General features: G+C 37.5%; 1 long non-coding RNA gene across 1 annotated transcript; it reads right to left on the bottom strand.

Moving 5' to 3' along the window:
- Window positions 1–415: 415 nt before the first annotated feature.
- On the bottom strand, window positions 416–12366 carry LOC121651578. Its single transcript, XR_006012449.1, has 3 exons — window positions 12356–12366; window positions 4270–4272; window positions 416–525 (listed from the first exon to the last, which is right to left on the bottom strand). It is a non-coding gene; the product is annotated as an uncharacterized LOC121651578 (long non-coding RNA).
- Window positions 12367–16895: the final 4529 nt, after the last annotated feature.

The raw sequence follows: 16895 nt of genomic DNA, 5'->3' as shown, positions 1-16895 counted from the left end.
AAATATTAAGTAAAAGCTAAATTAAAAAGGTGGGTCTTGAGCCTGCTCTTAAAAACATTAACATTCTCTGCAGCCCTGAGCTCCTCCGGCAGGCTGTTCCACAGACGAGGACCATACCACTGGAAAGCTGCCTCTCCATGAGTATGTGTCCTGACTTTAGGTACAGTCAGGAGGCCAGTACCGGAAGACCTCAGGGGCCGCGAGGGTTCATAAGGTAAAAGCAAATCTGAAAGATAAGAAGGCCCAAGACCATTAAGACATTTAAAAACCAATAAAAGAACCTTAAAATCGATTCTGAAACACACGGGGAGCCAATGCAGTGACTCTAAAACTGGTGTAATGTGGGCCCGCCCTCTGGTCTTCGTCAGCACACAAGCAGCTGAGTTCTGTAGAAGTTGTAGAGTTGCAATACTCTTTTTGGGAAGACCAGAGAGCAGGGCATTACAGTAGTCAATACGACTGGTGATAAAAGCATGCATCAGCATCTCTGTGTTGGCCCGAGAGAGAATGGGACGGACTCTGGCTCTGACTCTGGCTTCTAATCTATTCTGCTTTAATTAAACTTGCAGTCCAACTGAAAACATAGTTCCCCGACCAGTATAACGTGTCTAAGTTAGCAAAAATTCAACTTCACACATAATTCTACCAACAAGTGGCTACTATCGCTACAAGCTATGCAGCTAGTAAGTTTGCCAGTGGTTTGTGGTCGGTTTAATGTTCTTGTTGGAAAATGACAGCCGCTGGTTTAATGTTACATTAAACAACCACCACCAAACGTTTTGTTAACTTACCACGATGTCTTTGTGGTGAACTGCAATGTGTTGCTTCATGTTTGTGTTTTTCCTGCTACCTTGTGCCCACATTCCTTCCCTTCCTTCGTGTTTTTTTTCCTTTCTCTTTTTTTCCTTTTTTCCTTCAATCTAGCGAGAATTGGTCCATATATCACATCTTCTCTTTCTCTGTAGCGCCGTGCAAAGCATGGCCATTAACGTTTTATTTTTAACTTTTCACCGTGACTGGCCCATGTGTGTAAACATGCCCGCTGCATGTTTGAAGAGGGGCGTGTGTGAGTGGCCAAAGAACCGAGGAGGAGGCGGAGGAGACAGGATTTGACAAAGTCATATGATATAATAATATAATTTTTGTCTAGTCTTTGTTCGTTAACTAAAATTTCCACACATTTATTCCAGTTTTTATATACATTTACTAAATTTTCGTCTTGTTTTTATTAGTTCACGAAAATGCATTCTGATTTAGTCCCAGTTATTGTTCATTAATGGGTGTTTTATACAAGTCTAGTCTAGTTTTCGTCGTGAGTTGACGAAAATATTTTTCTTTAGTTTTCGTTAGTGTCGTTCGACCACTGACATACAGCATGGTCTAACAGTAGGGTATTAATAACTTTTATGCAACAAGGACTATATACGTTTATAATCCAAATACAAGTCGTGGCTGTACATAAAATCACCTCTCATTATACTTACCATCTGGTTCATGCCTGGTACAGGTTGCAGGCACTTCCCCGCAGCACAGTTGAAGCAGCTTACATCCACCAACATTTCTGTGCCTAAAGACATTTGTTTACGGTTATAAACGTTAGGCTGTGGAGAGTCGGGCCGTCCACTTCGGCAGGCTCTGACAGTCCGTGACAAGTCGCGGCCACAACCGGTAGTTGCCCCTGCCACGATTTGAGCTTTGTCTCAGTGCCCGGCAACAGTGACAAGAACTGCATTCTTACATGTGACTGGACTAATACTTCACAGGGGAAATGATTAGTTAGAAGAGGAGAGTGTCCCTCCTCCGGAGCCATTTTTTTTTTCTTCTAGTTTTTCAGAGTGTGGGTTTCAGAGTTTCAAATCAAAGCAGCAAGAGAACACTGCCATAAATCACCTCATCGCAACTCGCAGCGGTGCAGACGAAACTCCGAAAAGCAGATGTTGCAAAGTTACGAGCGCAAAAGTTCATCCGCCCAGACTTCAAAGTAAAATTTAATCCTTACAAAATGATGTTTGGAGAAGATTTTAACATTTCAAAACTCAGGTTTCAAGGTTTCAAAACTTTTTTGCGAAGATGCATACAGCAGTTTTCAGATCTCATATTACAAGGTTTCAAAAGTTTTTTACAAACTAATGTGGTGGGAGAACAATGCCATATTTGAAACTCTGAAAATGTAAACTTGAAAACAGCAAGGTTGCAACAAGAGGTTTGAATCTCTGAAAATGTGAGTCTGAAACTCTGTAATATGCATGTTGCACTTATGAAAACTAAAAATTCAAATACAAAATTATGCTTGCAGAGATTGAAACTTTTTTTTCAGACTTTCAAAATACTTTTCAAGATTTCAAAACTTATTTTTAGACTTGCAAAACTTTATTTCACGTTTTAAATTTTCAAACACTGACTTTCAAGGTTTCAAAATGTTTTCTTTCAGTTTCAGATTATGGCAGTGTTCTCACCCCATAGTAATGCAAGTGACAATATGTCTAATTAAACAAAGAAAGTATGATTTTGCAAGTGCTTTAACGGATTTATTAACACTGCAGATGAAGACGTGCTGTAATCAGAAACGATATCCAGGCATGTTGCTGCCTTACTGTTTAGGTTTCATGCGTTTGTCTCGTGCTTGTTTATTGAAAGTATGTAAAGTCCAGTAAGAATATGATGTGTTGATTTACAAAGCTTAATTTCCACTGATGACTTATTTTATTTATTAGAATACATTTCTTGTTAATAAAATGCAGAATCTACATTAAAGTGGTTTAATATCAATCAAGAGTTATACCGTGAAGATTACTGGCCAAGTAGTATCTTACACCCACCTCTTATTCTTTTAAAGTGGAATTTGGTCTCAGAATAATCGTTTTAACTTATCAATAGCTGATCATGGGCCCTGTAATTGTCAATAAAACAAAAAAGGTTGCTTGAAATGGCTCCAGTTTGTTCAGGTGAGACATATTTGACAGATGAATGGCCATCTACTTCTTTGCATCCACTCCAAAACCCTTTAAGGTGGAATTAGGCTTCAAAATAGTGTTTTTTGTCAATAAAACAAAAGAGTATCTTTGTCAATATAATGTTATATTTGACATTGAAATGGTATTTCCTTATTAAAATATAAATTTTCATTCAATGTGTTTTTTTTTTTTTAACAGCCTGTTTTTTCCTTTTAACTGCATCACATTACGGAGCTTTTCAAAGCTTTTCAAAATACAATAAAGTTTAAGGTGATCCCCAACAATAACCAATATTGTAATACATTTTGTTCTAACACTAAATTTATAAGCTTCTGGGTACTGTATTGGGTTGGTTTTCCATCATAATTTGTTTATTTTTATTTTTTACCAAAAATGTGCTTTTGTGTAGTCCTACTTCATTTTAGGTAACGTGGTTTTCTTAGCTCTCCGCTCATCGGGTCAATATCCTTAATTGTCAATTAAGCTTTCGACTCCTAAACTACAGAACAACGAGACAATGTCATTTTAATGTCAGTGACATGGATGCGATACTACATAATCATATTTTGACTTATAAAACCCACGGAACTTTCCCCCCGTGCCTTACGCCTTCACAGAAGTCGAATTTTATCCGAAAAGGAAAGAACTTCGAGGTCCAAGGTAAGTTAATAGCCTATATACGCACAATCCTGATTGTGTTAAATGCTATAATTTTATATTATACTGATATATGTGTGAAATTTCCAAATAGTGTCTGCATATATGTGGACAAAAGGTGTATAGTTAATTGGTATTAACATGATAATATTAATCATTACTATGTAATTATTTTAAAACATTTTAATGATGGCTAATTGGTTAGTCAGTCCTTAGCGAATATAACGATATTTTTTTTTTGTTTTGGTTTGCTTTTCGTAATATCCTTATGTTCATGAATATTTCCAACAATGGAAACGTTTCTAGGTTTTGGTTAGTTAACGTGCCTAATTACAGAACTCTTTACATTCGCAGACAAGTGATTTTTTCCTCATGCAGTCATTTTACTTTTAACTTCAAAAGTAACTTGCAGTAGCATCGATAAGAATTGGTAATAATAGTTTAGCTTTGTCGCTTATATTGAAGAAACAGCAATCTACAACCCAGTGCAAAATGATAGTTTACAAGCATTTTTGTTGAATTATACTTACACTTATACTAGCTATGCACAGGCATCATGTAAAATTATTTTACCTAAAATTACTTTCCTAACACTCTATTATTTCTTGAAGTCAGGAAGATATATTTATTGTGTTGTCAATATGAGCTGATATTCAACATGCTATTTTTTACAAGATGTACTGTGCAATCACTTTAACATTTTAAATTTCACATACTTTCTCTTGTAAACATTGGACAATAGTGGGTGAAATAAGGGCTTGTTCTGTGGACTCATTTAAAGTAAATCTCAACACTTTATGAACTGTCCATGCTCCATTCTTATAAAGTTTTAAGGGACATTTTAAAGTACACATTTTGAAGTCAATAAATAAGTGTTGCTTTTCTTTTTTTTTTTTATCAAGAAGTGAAAATAATGGTGTTATTTATTGATCCATTGCATATTGCATCCATAAAGATAACTGATTGTGCTCATGGGTTTACAAGTAATTAGAGAACATATAATAACTCCTTAAGGACTATTTTTTGTCTCTAAGTTTTTCATGTTTTGTCTTGAATTTTTCATGAATTTTGAATTAATGATTTGAATGTATGTATAGACTAGTAGTTTTAAGTTTATTTTTCATATTCATTTGATATAGTGTACGTAAAATGCAATGGAATGCTTTTTGCCCTGGCTCTCATACTATAACTAGAATTAGATCATTTTAAGTATTATACACACACGCATATATATATATATATATATATATATATATATATATATATATATATATAGTTGCAAATATTTTTATAAACATTCTCATTCATTTACTCATTTACATTTTATCCTTAGATTTTAATAAAATTCATTAGGCTCTGCTTTTAATTAATAGAGCTACATTATTATAGTGCTGCTAAGGTCAAACAGATTAACAACACAGCTTACAGACTCATACAGGGTTACTTGAGTCCAACATTTAACAATACTGGGAAAATATCAAGGGACCTTGAAACTGTTCTGGGTGTCCAGCAAGGGAGTTGTAAATAATTTTTATAAACATTCTTATTCATTTACTCATTTAGTTGTTGTCAATATTGTTATATCACCTTACTTATCTACTCACTCCAAGCAGAGCAGAATTTCCCAGTAACTTAGAAAAAATTATTAAAGAACAGCCTTTGTGTAAAAAGTGTGGGAACAGGTAGAAGGGAGTCAGCACAGAGACAGACAGATAACAGGACAAGTGTTTCTTTTCCCCTCAGCTCTGACGCACCCCAGAAGGAGGACCTGGAGGAATCAAATTCCCGGAAGGAGGAGGGACGACACCTTTGCAAAATACACATTCACATGAATGCGCACAACATGCACGCACATAGCCACAATGCTTTGTATCAGTATAAATGAGGAGGATAACTTAGGTAGGCTTAGGTTTGGCTGAACCAAAGGTCCCGACACTTTGTGTATTAGTGGACCAGAAGCTAAGCTAACGGACCTCCTCTTAAGAGATATGTATTGCTTTTTCTTATTACTGGCTAAACAAAGAATTGTCAATTCTACTCAATCTCTGGTGTTTTTGCCTTCTTTTAAAAAGGTGGATTTTTGAACACTCTGATTTATTTACAGGTGGTGAATTAATTTTAACACTAATATATATATATATATATATATATATATAGAGAGAGAGAGAGAGAGAGAGAGAGAGAGCTCAGGAAATGTATTGTAATATTGATTAATGCCTCTTATAATGTTTCATAAAAGAAATTATGGCTTTCTGTCATCTATCACAGATGGACAATTATTCCACATCCGCCACAGAGGCAAACCTAATTCTTCAAAAGCCAAGGTATTAGTTGGCCAAAAGGAAGCTAATGAAGTATTCATGGATTTTCATGCCAGCAGCACTGGTGCACACTGTGGCCAAAAAAAGACAAGACAAGCAATCTCACAAAGGTTTTACTGGCCTGGAAAGTCTCAAGACATAACTTTGTGGGTCAGTGTTCAGTTTTACATTTTTGTTTCTTATGTTAAATCAGTACAATGTTTATATCTGACAAAGTTAACTACAAAATACAAACTCCACATAAAAAATATTTATAAATCAGATGGAGATTTAATGCATTTTAAAATCTTCTGTAATTTAAAGTGATGAATATTATTTTCTCTCAGGTGAGTCAGTGTGTGCCATGCCAGGCCAGCATCGTCAGGATCAAAAAAGAAGTGGAGTACACATCAATAAAGGTAAGAACTCTTTCCTCTTTTACAATGACAGGAAATAGTTTACGTAAGTCACACCATCAACTTAAATTTAAAATTATGAAACTACATTGCTCCTCTTTTTTTTTAAAGGTAACTCATCCTTTTGAACTTCTTCGCATGGATCTGGTGGGAAAACTCAAAACTACGTCAGGTGGATATCAGTATATATGTGTACTCATTGATTACTTCACCAAGTGGCCACAAGCTTATCCCTTGAAGAGCAAAAGTGCTGAGGAGGTGACCCAGTGTCTTCTGAAGTTTGTTTATCAGTTTGAGGCCCCAAAACAGGTCCTCACTGATCAAGGGAAGGAGTTTGTGAACGAACTAAGTTTAACTGATCACAAGTCATACCCTTCATACGCTTCTCTTGTATTTAATTCTTTTTTTATTTTTAGTATTTTGAAGTTTCTTTATGTTCACCATTATTGTTAAGTGTTTTTACATCCCATTTAAATTTTTTGTTTTTTTTTTCCATTTAGAGCACTTTCTAAACTGGTCCAGAGCAAACCAGAGAAGTGGGACAAACATTTAGACGCAGTTTTATTTGGCCTCAGAAACAAGCGTAAGGTGACAAACAAATTATCCCCATATTTCATGATGTTTGGCAGAGAAGCCAGATATCCATCCGAAATCCCTGAGGGTTACAGGGTGAGGCTCAGTCACAAACATATTGTAGCATTAACTTTATTTTATTAAGTACAAATATTAAAGACTTAGGTATACCTCATATATATTTCAAAGGTTGACAACAGTATGGAGGACAATTTGTCTATTGAGGAGGCCACGGAAAACATTTTGAAAAGGGATGAAGCCATTCAGGCTGTGTTGTCCTCCAAATATAAGAAAAACACAAAAAACACAGACCAAGCCACCGCTAATTTCCATGTAGGGATGAAAGTGTGGCGATTTAATGTAAGGAGCAAACAGCGAAAAGGAGAAAAGTTAGACCCAAACTACCTGGGGCCCTACACTACTGTAGCGATCACAGGAAAACGTGTGGATCTTCAAGATAGTCAAGATGTGGTCACACCAAAAATAAACATGGATCATCTAATGTGCTACACAGAGGAAAAACCCAGGGTGCCTCGGAAATGCGATGAAGTTCCACCCGCCAGTCCTGTGTCCACTGTTCCACCCGCCAGTCCTATGTCCACGGTGGCCTCCACCACCTCAGGGCAGATCCCTTCAGTCTCTGGTTTAACAAACCCCTCAGTGGATCCCTCAGTTATCCAAAGTAAGTGTATCAAGTTGAAATAAAACAACAATTATAAGTTTTGTTTTTTTTATTTTTTGAGGGGGGAGGGGTCTGTGGAATTTTGGACCTTTACTCTCTTGTTAATAGCAGCGACCACATCCCCAACAAAATAATTTTACACTTTTTTTCAAAATATTATCACAGATTGAATTGATCTGAAGATTGGTTCTTATCTGGGGAGTGTTTTAGCTGAAAGCAAGGACCAATGAAAGCCAGCATGAGTGTGCTGTTACTATAGGCAAACATCCTGGTTTAACATGTTCATTTCTTTTTTTGTTTTTTAGAAATTATTTATGACAATTGGTGTCTAATGAATGGTTAGTGCTGTTGAACACTAAAACATGAAAAGACCAAAACTGACTTATACAAAACAACTTGAGATATTGTGGATTAATTTTAAATATAGTTAGAGTCAAAGTAGATTTAAGAATATTAACTGAAAAAAATAAAAACATGTTAACGCTGCATTACAGATGCAAAATCGGGCCATACACATTATTCTTTGGTGACATTTTCAACACTGCTCCTTTAAAAAGAAATAGAAAGGGAGGTAAGACGTCCACACACATTGAGAACTTTAACATCATTTTGTAATTTGAACTTAAGTTTATTTGTTGTTGTTGTTGTTGTTTTTTTTGTTTGTTTGTTTTGTTTTTTATAACAGGTTATCAATGCATTCCTGGCCCTGCTTGTCACGTCCCCTGGCCTCTGGCCTGGGTACTTGCTTATGATGAGATGCTGCATAGCCTGCGCCCTGCACCTGGCCTCAGAGACCTCCTCCTTCTTCCTCCTTCCTGGTGATTGGTCGCCTTTGGCTCCACCTTCCTTCGGAGGGGAGACAAGCCTTCGACACCTTAGTGGACAACTCCTTCACCGCCAGTGTTGCCAACTTGGCGACTTTCTCGCTAAATCAGGCGACTTTCCAAACCCTTTTGGCGACTTTTTTTGTCAAAAGCAACTAGTGACAAATCTAGCGACTTTTACCGTCGTTATTGGAGACTTTTCTGGTGTTTTGGAGACTCTTTGAAAGCACATGTTGTTCTGCAGTTACTGTCGTGAACGAGCAGCGTGTGCTGCAGGAGCTCCTCCCCGTCCCAAAGCACTCACACAGGCGGTCAGTCTCACAGCAGCTCAGGCAGAGGCTGCAGTCAGAGCAGCAGAGAGGAGGTCCACGCCGCTCCGCTTACACACTGAAAATAAATCGTGATGCACAAAGGCGCCGCTGATCCCGCCCTGGCTTACAGAGCGGCATGTAAGTGTAAATGTTTTTTTTCGCTGTCACACTAAAATAAATAATTGCAGTGATTAAGTCCAGTGAACACGGTTACATGGCTTAAGTTTTATACTCCATGTACAGTGCTCCTCAAAATATCTTGTATCTGACTTTTTGAAGTCAGTGCTTGGTGCTTTTGAGGGTGAGCAGGTAGATCCTCTTAAACTTCTTGGCAGCTTGGTTAGCCTGATAAAGTCTGTGAGTAGCAGGGTGCTGAATTTAATGGCAAATACTGATGTGCTCAGGAGCCAATTGATGGATACATCAGTCCCAAGCCGTACTTTGGTTACCTTTTTGAGTCAAAGGCAGCTGAGCCCCACCTTGCACCTGAGAAGTAGAACAATGTTCGAAAGCCTTCACCATCTCCCTCACTAATGAGTTGAGGGTGAGACTGCCGAACAACATCGAAGCATTGCAGTACATGTCAGTTTTCAATGTAGAGGAAACTCTAAAGCACAGTAAGAGCCTGGGACAACTAGAAAAATAGCCAATCTCATTGGCTACTCTCCTGTAGAGATAGACAAGATTGTCCAGCATTGGCGTGCCATCCATCTCAGTAAGTGGAATGAAACAAAAACACACGGGGCTTCTGGAGTGAAATTTGGAAGTTCAGGGATGCAGCTGATATCAACCCGTTTCAAAAACTTGCCATGGCTGCTGTGTCTGTGCTATCCTTGCCACACTCAAATGCTGAAGTTGAGAGATTATTCAGCCAGATGAGTGTGGTAAAAAGCAAACTTAGAAATCGAATGTCTTTGCAGACTCTTAACTCCGTCCTGTATGTCCGATATGGTCTCAAGTTGTCTGGTGAGGCTTGCTCTGAATACAAGCTGATGTTTTACACCTTTTTGGAACATCAGCTGCTTACTCATTCAAGATGGCTCCCTCAGTTGCTGAACCTGGCATAGAAAGCCTTGACCAAATTGAAGATGACCTACTCTTTCTGTGAGCCAGCACAGCAGGGGGGTCTGAAAACTGTCTATCCCAAAAATAGTTAAGAATGAAAAAATGTTCATGTTTTATTGTGACTCGTTGTAGGCTTCTAAGTGGAGCATAAGGTTAGAAACTAAACTAAAAGTAAGAAAACTAAAGAAAGAAAAAAAAAATAAAAAACCTAAGTAACTCTGCCGAAGTGTCTCATTTGTGTTACTTTGCCGGTCCCAAGCCTGGATAGAGGAGGAGGCTTAGACATAGAGCTAGCAATTCCACGCAACATAACAGTCCTTGGTTAAATTTGATATTCTAACATTTAACAATAAAGGACAAAATTGATTTATGTAATGTGGATCATGACTAAGGTTATCAAAGATTATTTTTTAAAGTGATGGCCAATTTCAATGACAAAAATACAAAAATAATAAAACAAACCAAGAATCAACAGAAAAAACTATTTGTCGTTTTAAACATATTTAGGGTGTTTTTGACTCACCTTTTGTCTCTCCACGATGTTATTTCTTTCTCCTACAATGGCCGTTACATTACATGCAAATGGCCAATTATGCAAATTAGGCAATGACGTCATCTAGAGACTTTTAGGTCAGCCAATAGCTACTTTCCTTACTGAGGAGTTGGCAACAGTGTTCACCGCACTTCCTCCTCTTCAGCCAACCAGCATGACGCCTGGCTTATAAAAGGGAGGCAGCAACGCTGATCATGACAGCTGTGTTCCTTCGGCCCACAGCTTGCCAGTTCTGGGATTTGCTTGAGTAGTAGCTGGACTGACTGCCTTGTTGGTTTGTAGGAGCATTAATCTTCCCTTTATTTAGATAGACACCGGAATAGGTTATTGTTTAATTGAGATTCTGTGCCCTCTTTTGTATACCTTGGTTTAGCGGACACCTTTTGTTTGTTTAAGAATATATTTGATTTGGTTTTTATGAAAGCTCTGTTTAAGGAAGTGTAAGAGTAGTATTTTGGTTTGTGTGATATATTTGGATTTATAGTGGACTTTGTTTGGTTAAAGTATAAGAATAGATTGCGTTTGGTTAATTCTTACCTCGAATGAGGACACCTTGTGTTAATTAGGATTTCATACTTTATTGTGCATACTTTAAGTTTTGTTCCATTTGATTTGTTACCGACCCGAATACCCCTAGTTTGAGTAGGGGTCGTAACACTGCTGGTGAAAAAATTCAATCATGGAAACACTGAAAGGGCCTTTGTCATTGACTCCTTTGAAATGACAAACATATGGCAACAGAAGAAACCAAAGGTCAAGGTATGAGATTTTTTTCTGTCATTGAACGTTGTAGGACCTTAACAAATTTGAACACTAATATTTTCTTTATTTCTTATTACTCTTCAGATTGACCCATGGTTATACAAGTATGTCCTAGGGATAGTCAATGAAAGCCAACACTGGATGCTAGTGGTGAAAGTTAATGATTTATTTGACTTAACTGTCATTCAAAATCCCTTTAAATTTCATAGGTAGAACTATTTATGACATGAATTTAGCATTAAATTTCATTGTGTAATAAAATATACAGGTTATGATGCCAGCAGAGAAGAGGAGTCTTTTCTTCGACCCATTAGATGAGAGCAAACTGAAAATAAACCACTGCAGAGACATTTCCAGGTAAAACATGATTAGCATTTATATTAAGGGGAGACCAAATAGGATATGTGAACATGTTGTTCATTTCATCTTCTTTTCTAACCCTGTATTCAGATCGTTCATGAGACTCACAGGGTTAAATGCATCTAGATGGGCACGTGACAGTCAGTCACCCAATCCAACAAGATGCTACTATATGTGGTGTCTATGCATTAAAGGTATGTATTCCTGATTTTTCATTTACAAAACCATGCCATTATGCTGGATAACATATGCTGCACTTATGCTGAGAGCAAGGCATGATGGGGCAGTACAAGGCTGGCTTCAGTGATGGAGCTTTGATCTTATTCCTTTTTAATATTGTAAGTCATAAAACAAAACAAAAATTTACTTGTAACCAATTTAAAAAAATATGTAAAAGCACCCCTTTAATTAAATTAATTTCAATTCAAATATATTTTGGTAATCCCAAAGGGAAATTAAATGTTTTTGTTACTCAAATTATACAGGTTTTTTTATAAGATGCTGATGGCAGTGGTCATCCAATTTATATTCACCAGCATAAATTCATTGTTGTACTTTTGCTTTAACAGTTTGCTGAGTGCATCCTCAGTTGCTCTCATGTAGCATTTGACAACTCAGTAATTACTATAAATGCTATTAGAGAACAGATTGCTGTCTGCCTCCTGGAAAATACAGGTATCTTCATGAAATATTATACATATGTACTGTCCTTACACAGATGGTCCGGAAACTTGACATATTTTACTAAAACCACATCAAATAATCTAAAAAGATTTAATACACATTAATATTTATACAGTTCTTTTTCTCTTTAATTTCTTTTTTGATGTTATGTAGATGACTTGACTGGCCTTTGCCATTTTTGTAGGCTGATGGATGGTGACACTCACTGGGTAACTGTTTTACGTGTTTGTCAAGTATAGTAAAAACATTATAATTTTCAAGATTACATTAACATAAGATGTAAAAAACTTTAGGATAACAAACTGCTGTGATAGTTGTTTTCAGAAATTATTATTTTTAAAAGGTGGCTAATGGTTTGTTTTTTGTGTCTTTTTGTCTAACACAGATCGGCCCAAGATGGTATCACCAGAACGGCCTGAAAAAGACATTCAAGGGGAAAAAGGGAAAGTTTGACTGTGAAGCGTGTCAGTAAAAAACTGTTTAGTGTTAGTTTTTATTGGCTGTTTCGGACAGTACACTTTAATCATTTTGTTAAAGGCACTGAGTTTTACAATGCATAAAGATGAGTAGTTCCTTCTGAATTTTTTTTTTTTTTACATTAAACAGTGTTGGTAAGTGTATATGTGTGGTTTCTGAAAAAAGACATTTAGTACAACAATAAATCTTCTATAAATACTTCAAGAATTTGTTATGCACTAAACAACAAACACCACAACAATAACACATAAATATACTCAACATGCAAATGTCTGAAGTTAAAGTGTCGCACAATGAGGTAATATGACAGTAACTGTGAAGAAGGGTTTTTGGCAGGCAAAAAACACTATTTTGAAGCCTAATTCCACCTTAAAGGGTTTTGGAGTGGATGCAAAGAAGTAGATGGCCATTCATCTGTCAAATATGTCTCACCTGAACAAACTGTAGCCATTTCAAGCAACCTTTTTTGTTTTATTGACAATTACAGGGCCCATGATCAGCTATTGATAAAACGATTATTCTGAGACCAAATTCCACTTTAAAAGAATAAGAGGTGGGTGTAAGATACTACTTGGCCAGTAATCTTCACGGTATAACTCTTGATTGATATTAAACCACTTTAATGTAGATTCTGCATTTTATTAACAAGAAATGTATTCCAATAAATAAAATAACTCATGAACATCAGTGAAAATTAAGCTTTGTAAATCAACACATCATATTCTTACTGGACTTTACATACTTTCAATAAACAAGCACGAGACAAACGCATGAAACCTAAACAGTGAAGCAGCAACATGCCTGGATATCGTTTCTGATTACAGCACGTCTTCGTCTGCAGTGTTAATAAATCCGTTAAAGCACTTGCAAAATCATACTTTTTTTGTTTAATTAGACATATTGTCACTTGCGTTACTGCGTACTATGTCGGTTTTACATCGAGAGGAACAGACGCAGACAACAGACGCAGACAGAAGCAAAGCAGTGAAACAACGCTAACAGGCAGCTCGCGCTCCCGTGGCCGTATAATCAATTTTTGGCAGACATTCACTTTAGGACACAACACCGGCGGCTGTTAAATTCTCTGAGTCGCGCTTTTCTGCTGCTGTACATGATTCTGGCCTCCCTAGTCTGATTGATTGCTGTACTATTAATGCCGATGATTTTGGTGATTTATTTAACTGCACATGCACGGGTATATTGGACTCTATTGCGCCATTTGTGACTTGGCTCTCTAAACCTGTGTCCGAACCGTGGTTGGATGATTCCATCCGCGTTCTCAGACGTTTGTGCAGGCTTGCAGGGAGACGTTGGAAAAGGGATGGACTCCAGGTCTCTTTGGGTTTATTGAAGGATTGTCTGTCCAACTATCAGTCTGCTGTAAAATCTGCTAAAACGCGCTACATTTCTAACCTGGTGGCAAGTAACAGCCACAACCCCCAGGTTCTTTTTAGCACTCTAAATCGTCTCATCAATCCTTCTAAGTCCTCTAGTGTAGCACCTTCACGCTGATTATGCAACAAATTTCTTAGTTTTTTTACAGGCAAGATTGCGGCTATCAGGTCTTTATCCCCTCCCTCTGGTTTAGATCCTGCTGTCTTGTCAGAGTGCTCATCTGTTTTTGAGCAGTTTGAGCAAGTGTCACTTTCTGAACTCTCGGATGTGGTTTTTCACTTGAAATCTTCATTTTGCCCCTTCGATAGCTGTCACCCCGCGCTAATTAAAAGTACTTTTAGCTCAATCAGCCCTGTTATTTTGTCCCTGAATAACTCCTGCATGTTTTCAGGCTGTGTTCCTGTTGCTTTTAAGCATGCTTTTGTGCATTAGAGAAACCTAACTTAGATCCCTCAGTTCTGACTAATTACAGGCCAATTTCTAAATTACTCTTTTTATCAAAAGTTTTAGAAAAAATAGTGTGCATTCAATTACAGGCTCACTTAGATTTTAGTAAAGTTTTAGAAAAATTTTAGTCTGGTTTTAAGTCTCTCCACAGTACTGAAACTGCACTTTTAAGAGTTTTTAATGACCTGTTTTTAGTTACTGACTCTGGAAGTCCTGCGGTTTTGATTCTCTTAGATCTAACCACAGCCTTTGACACGGTGGACCACCAAATCCTCCTGACCCGCTTAGAGCAGTGTGTCAGTATTAGTAGAACTGCCCTGCATTGGTTTCGGTCTTACTTGTCAGACTGGTCGTTTTGTGTTCACCTTGAGGAGTTTGCCTCAGCTGCTGCCCCGCTCAGTTATGGGGTCCCACATGGGTCCATTTTGGGTCCACTGCTTTTTTCCCTGTATATGCTGCCCTTGGGGTCTATTTTTCAGAAGCACAATATTGCCTACCATTGCTTTGCTGATGATGTTCAGATCTACATCCCCTTAAAACCACAGGGGGATTCTCTGACTAACCTTCTCAGCTGTTTGTATGATCTAAAAGAATGGATGGATTTAAATTTCCTCCACTTAAATAAGGAAAAAACTGATATTGTTGTTTTTGGAAATTCAGAGCTTCTAATGGTGCAGTTAGTGTTCTCGGTCTGCTGACCTCGTTTTGTTGAACCCATGCCAAAAATCTGGGTGTGATTATAGACAATTCCTTTAACTACCACCAGCAGGTTAATTCTGTAGTCAAAAGTGTTTTTTTCCATCTGAGGCTGCTTGGAAAGTTAAAGCCCTACCTGCCCAAGCATGACCTTGAAAAAATTATTCACCTGCTCATTATGTCCCGCACAGATTACTGCAACTCTCTATATTATGGCATTGACCAGACATCTCTACATCGACTGCAGCTTGCCCAAAATGCTGCTGCTCGGTTGCTTACAGGGACAAGACGGCGTGATCACATCACCCCCGTGCTCGGGTCCTTTCATTGGCTTCCTGTTAGTTTTAGGACCCAGTACAAGATTCTTTTAATTGTTAATTGTTTTTAAAGCCTTAAATGGTTTGGTCCCCTCATACTTGTCAGAGTTGCTACACCAGCATGCTCCAGCCAGGACTTTGAGGTCCTCTTCACAGCTCCTACTGAAGGTCCCACATGCTAGACTTAAATCCTTAAATCCAGGGGTGACAGAGCTTCTCTGTTGCCGCTCCTGTGGAACAGCCTTCCCTTTCACATTAGAGCTGCTCAGTCTGTCTTTACTCAAAACCCACTTCTTTGCACTGGCATTTGAACAAAACTGAACTTGACATTCGCATGTTTTATGTTTTAGTTTTATTCTAGTTTTTAATTCCAGTTTTGTTGTTTTTATTATTTTATAGATTTTATCTTTTTTATCAATTTTTATTTCTGTTTTTATTTCCATTGGTTTTTATTGTTTTATTGTGACCACATGGATGCACAATGCTGCCAGTCCCGTGATGACTCAACTTCCTCTGGGTGAAGCTGTGGTTTTTCTTTGGTAAAGCAGGTATCTTCAGTAGTGCAAACATCCCAAAGACTACGTTACGCTACGTTAAACCCTCTGTCTGCAAGAACCACATCCCCACGGCACAATGAGTCAAGAAATCCACCATATTCTGTCCATACTTATCGCTTCTCCTCTGAAAACCTGACTAGCGGTAGATGTTGATACATGAAACAAATAAGCTAGAAATAAAAGTGTCAGGTTCATCCTCAAAGCGCATTAATGTAAGTAACAACTGCTGGAAAAGGTGATAGATATGACTTAACTTTAAGGAAAGATGATATGAAAGAGAATACAACAATCAATTTACAATAAAAAAGCAGGCCGGTTAACTCATGGACTTTACCATCTTTGCCCTGGAAACTTTCTTGATTGAAAGATAATGAATCTACTTGACCCTTAAGCTTAAAAATGTTAGTATTTAATCTCATACATTCCTCATTGAGTCTTTTAATTGTGACTTGACAAGACACATTGGTACAGGAACAACTTATCTCCAATCCACCCTCCTCTGTCATTCCTCTGTGCATCCCCTTCCCCCCATAGTAATACAAACTCTGCTGTCCACTAAGAACCATAAAAAGTTTACTCTGGTTAACAAGATTCATCCTGTGAAACAGTTTTGAGTTAGTTCTGCTAGGGTTATGACCAACAGTCTGATGTTTTCCTTCAACATGCGTGGCCATGGCTGTAAAAAGGACAACTTTGCCAGCCTATGTTATTATTGATGTTATTTCAGCGTTGTTAACTCTCACTTTTTAGAATAAACCAGAATATGAAAGTTAAACTGATATGATAAAAAACTAACTAGTTTCAAAACATTTTTTCTCTTAGTCACTGCAGTGTCAGTTGGAAAATGGGATGGTGAGACCATGTT

Source organism: Melanotaenia boesemani, chromosome 13, assembly GCF_017639745.1.
Source record: "Melanotaenia boesemani isolate fMelBoe1 chromosome 13, fMelBoe1.pri, whole genome shotgun sequence".
Taxonomy (NCBI): Eukaryota; Metazoa; Chordata; class Actinopteri; order Atheriniformes; family Melanotaeniidae; genus Melanotaenia; species Melanotaenia boesemani.
This window is presented reverse-complemented; position numbering and strand designations above follow the sequence as displayed.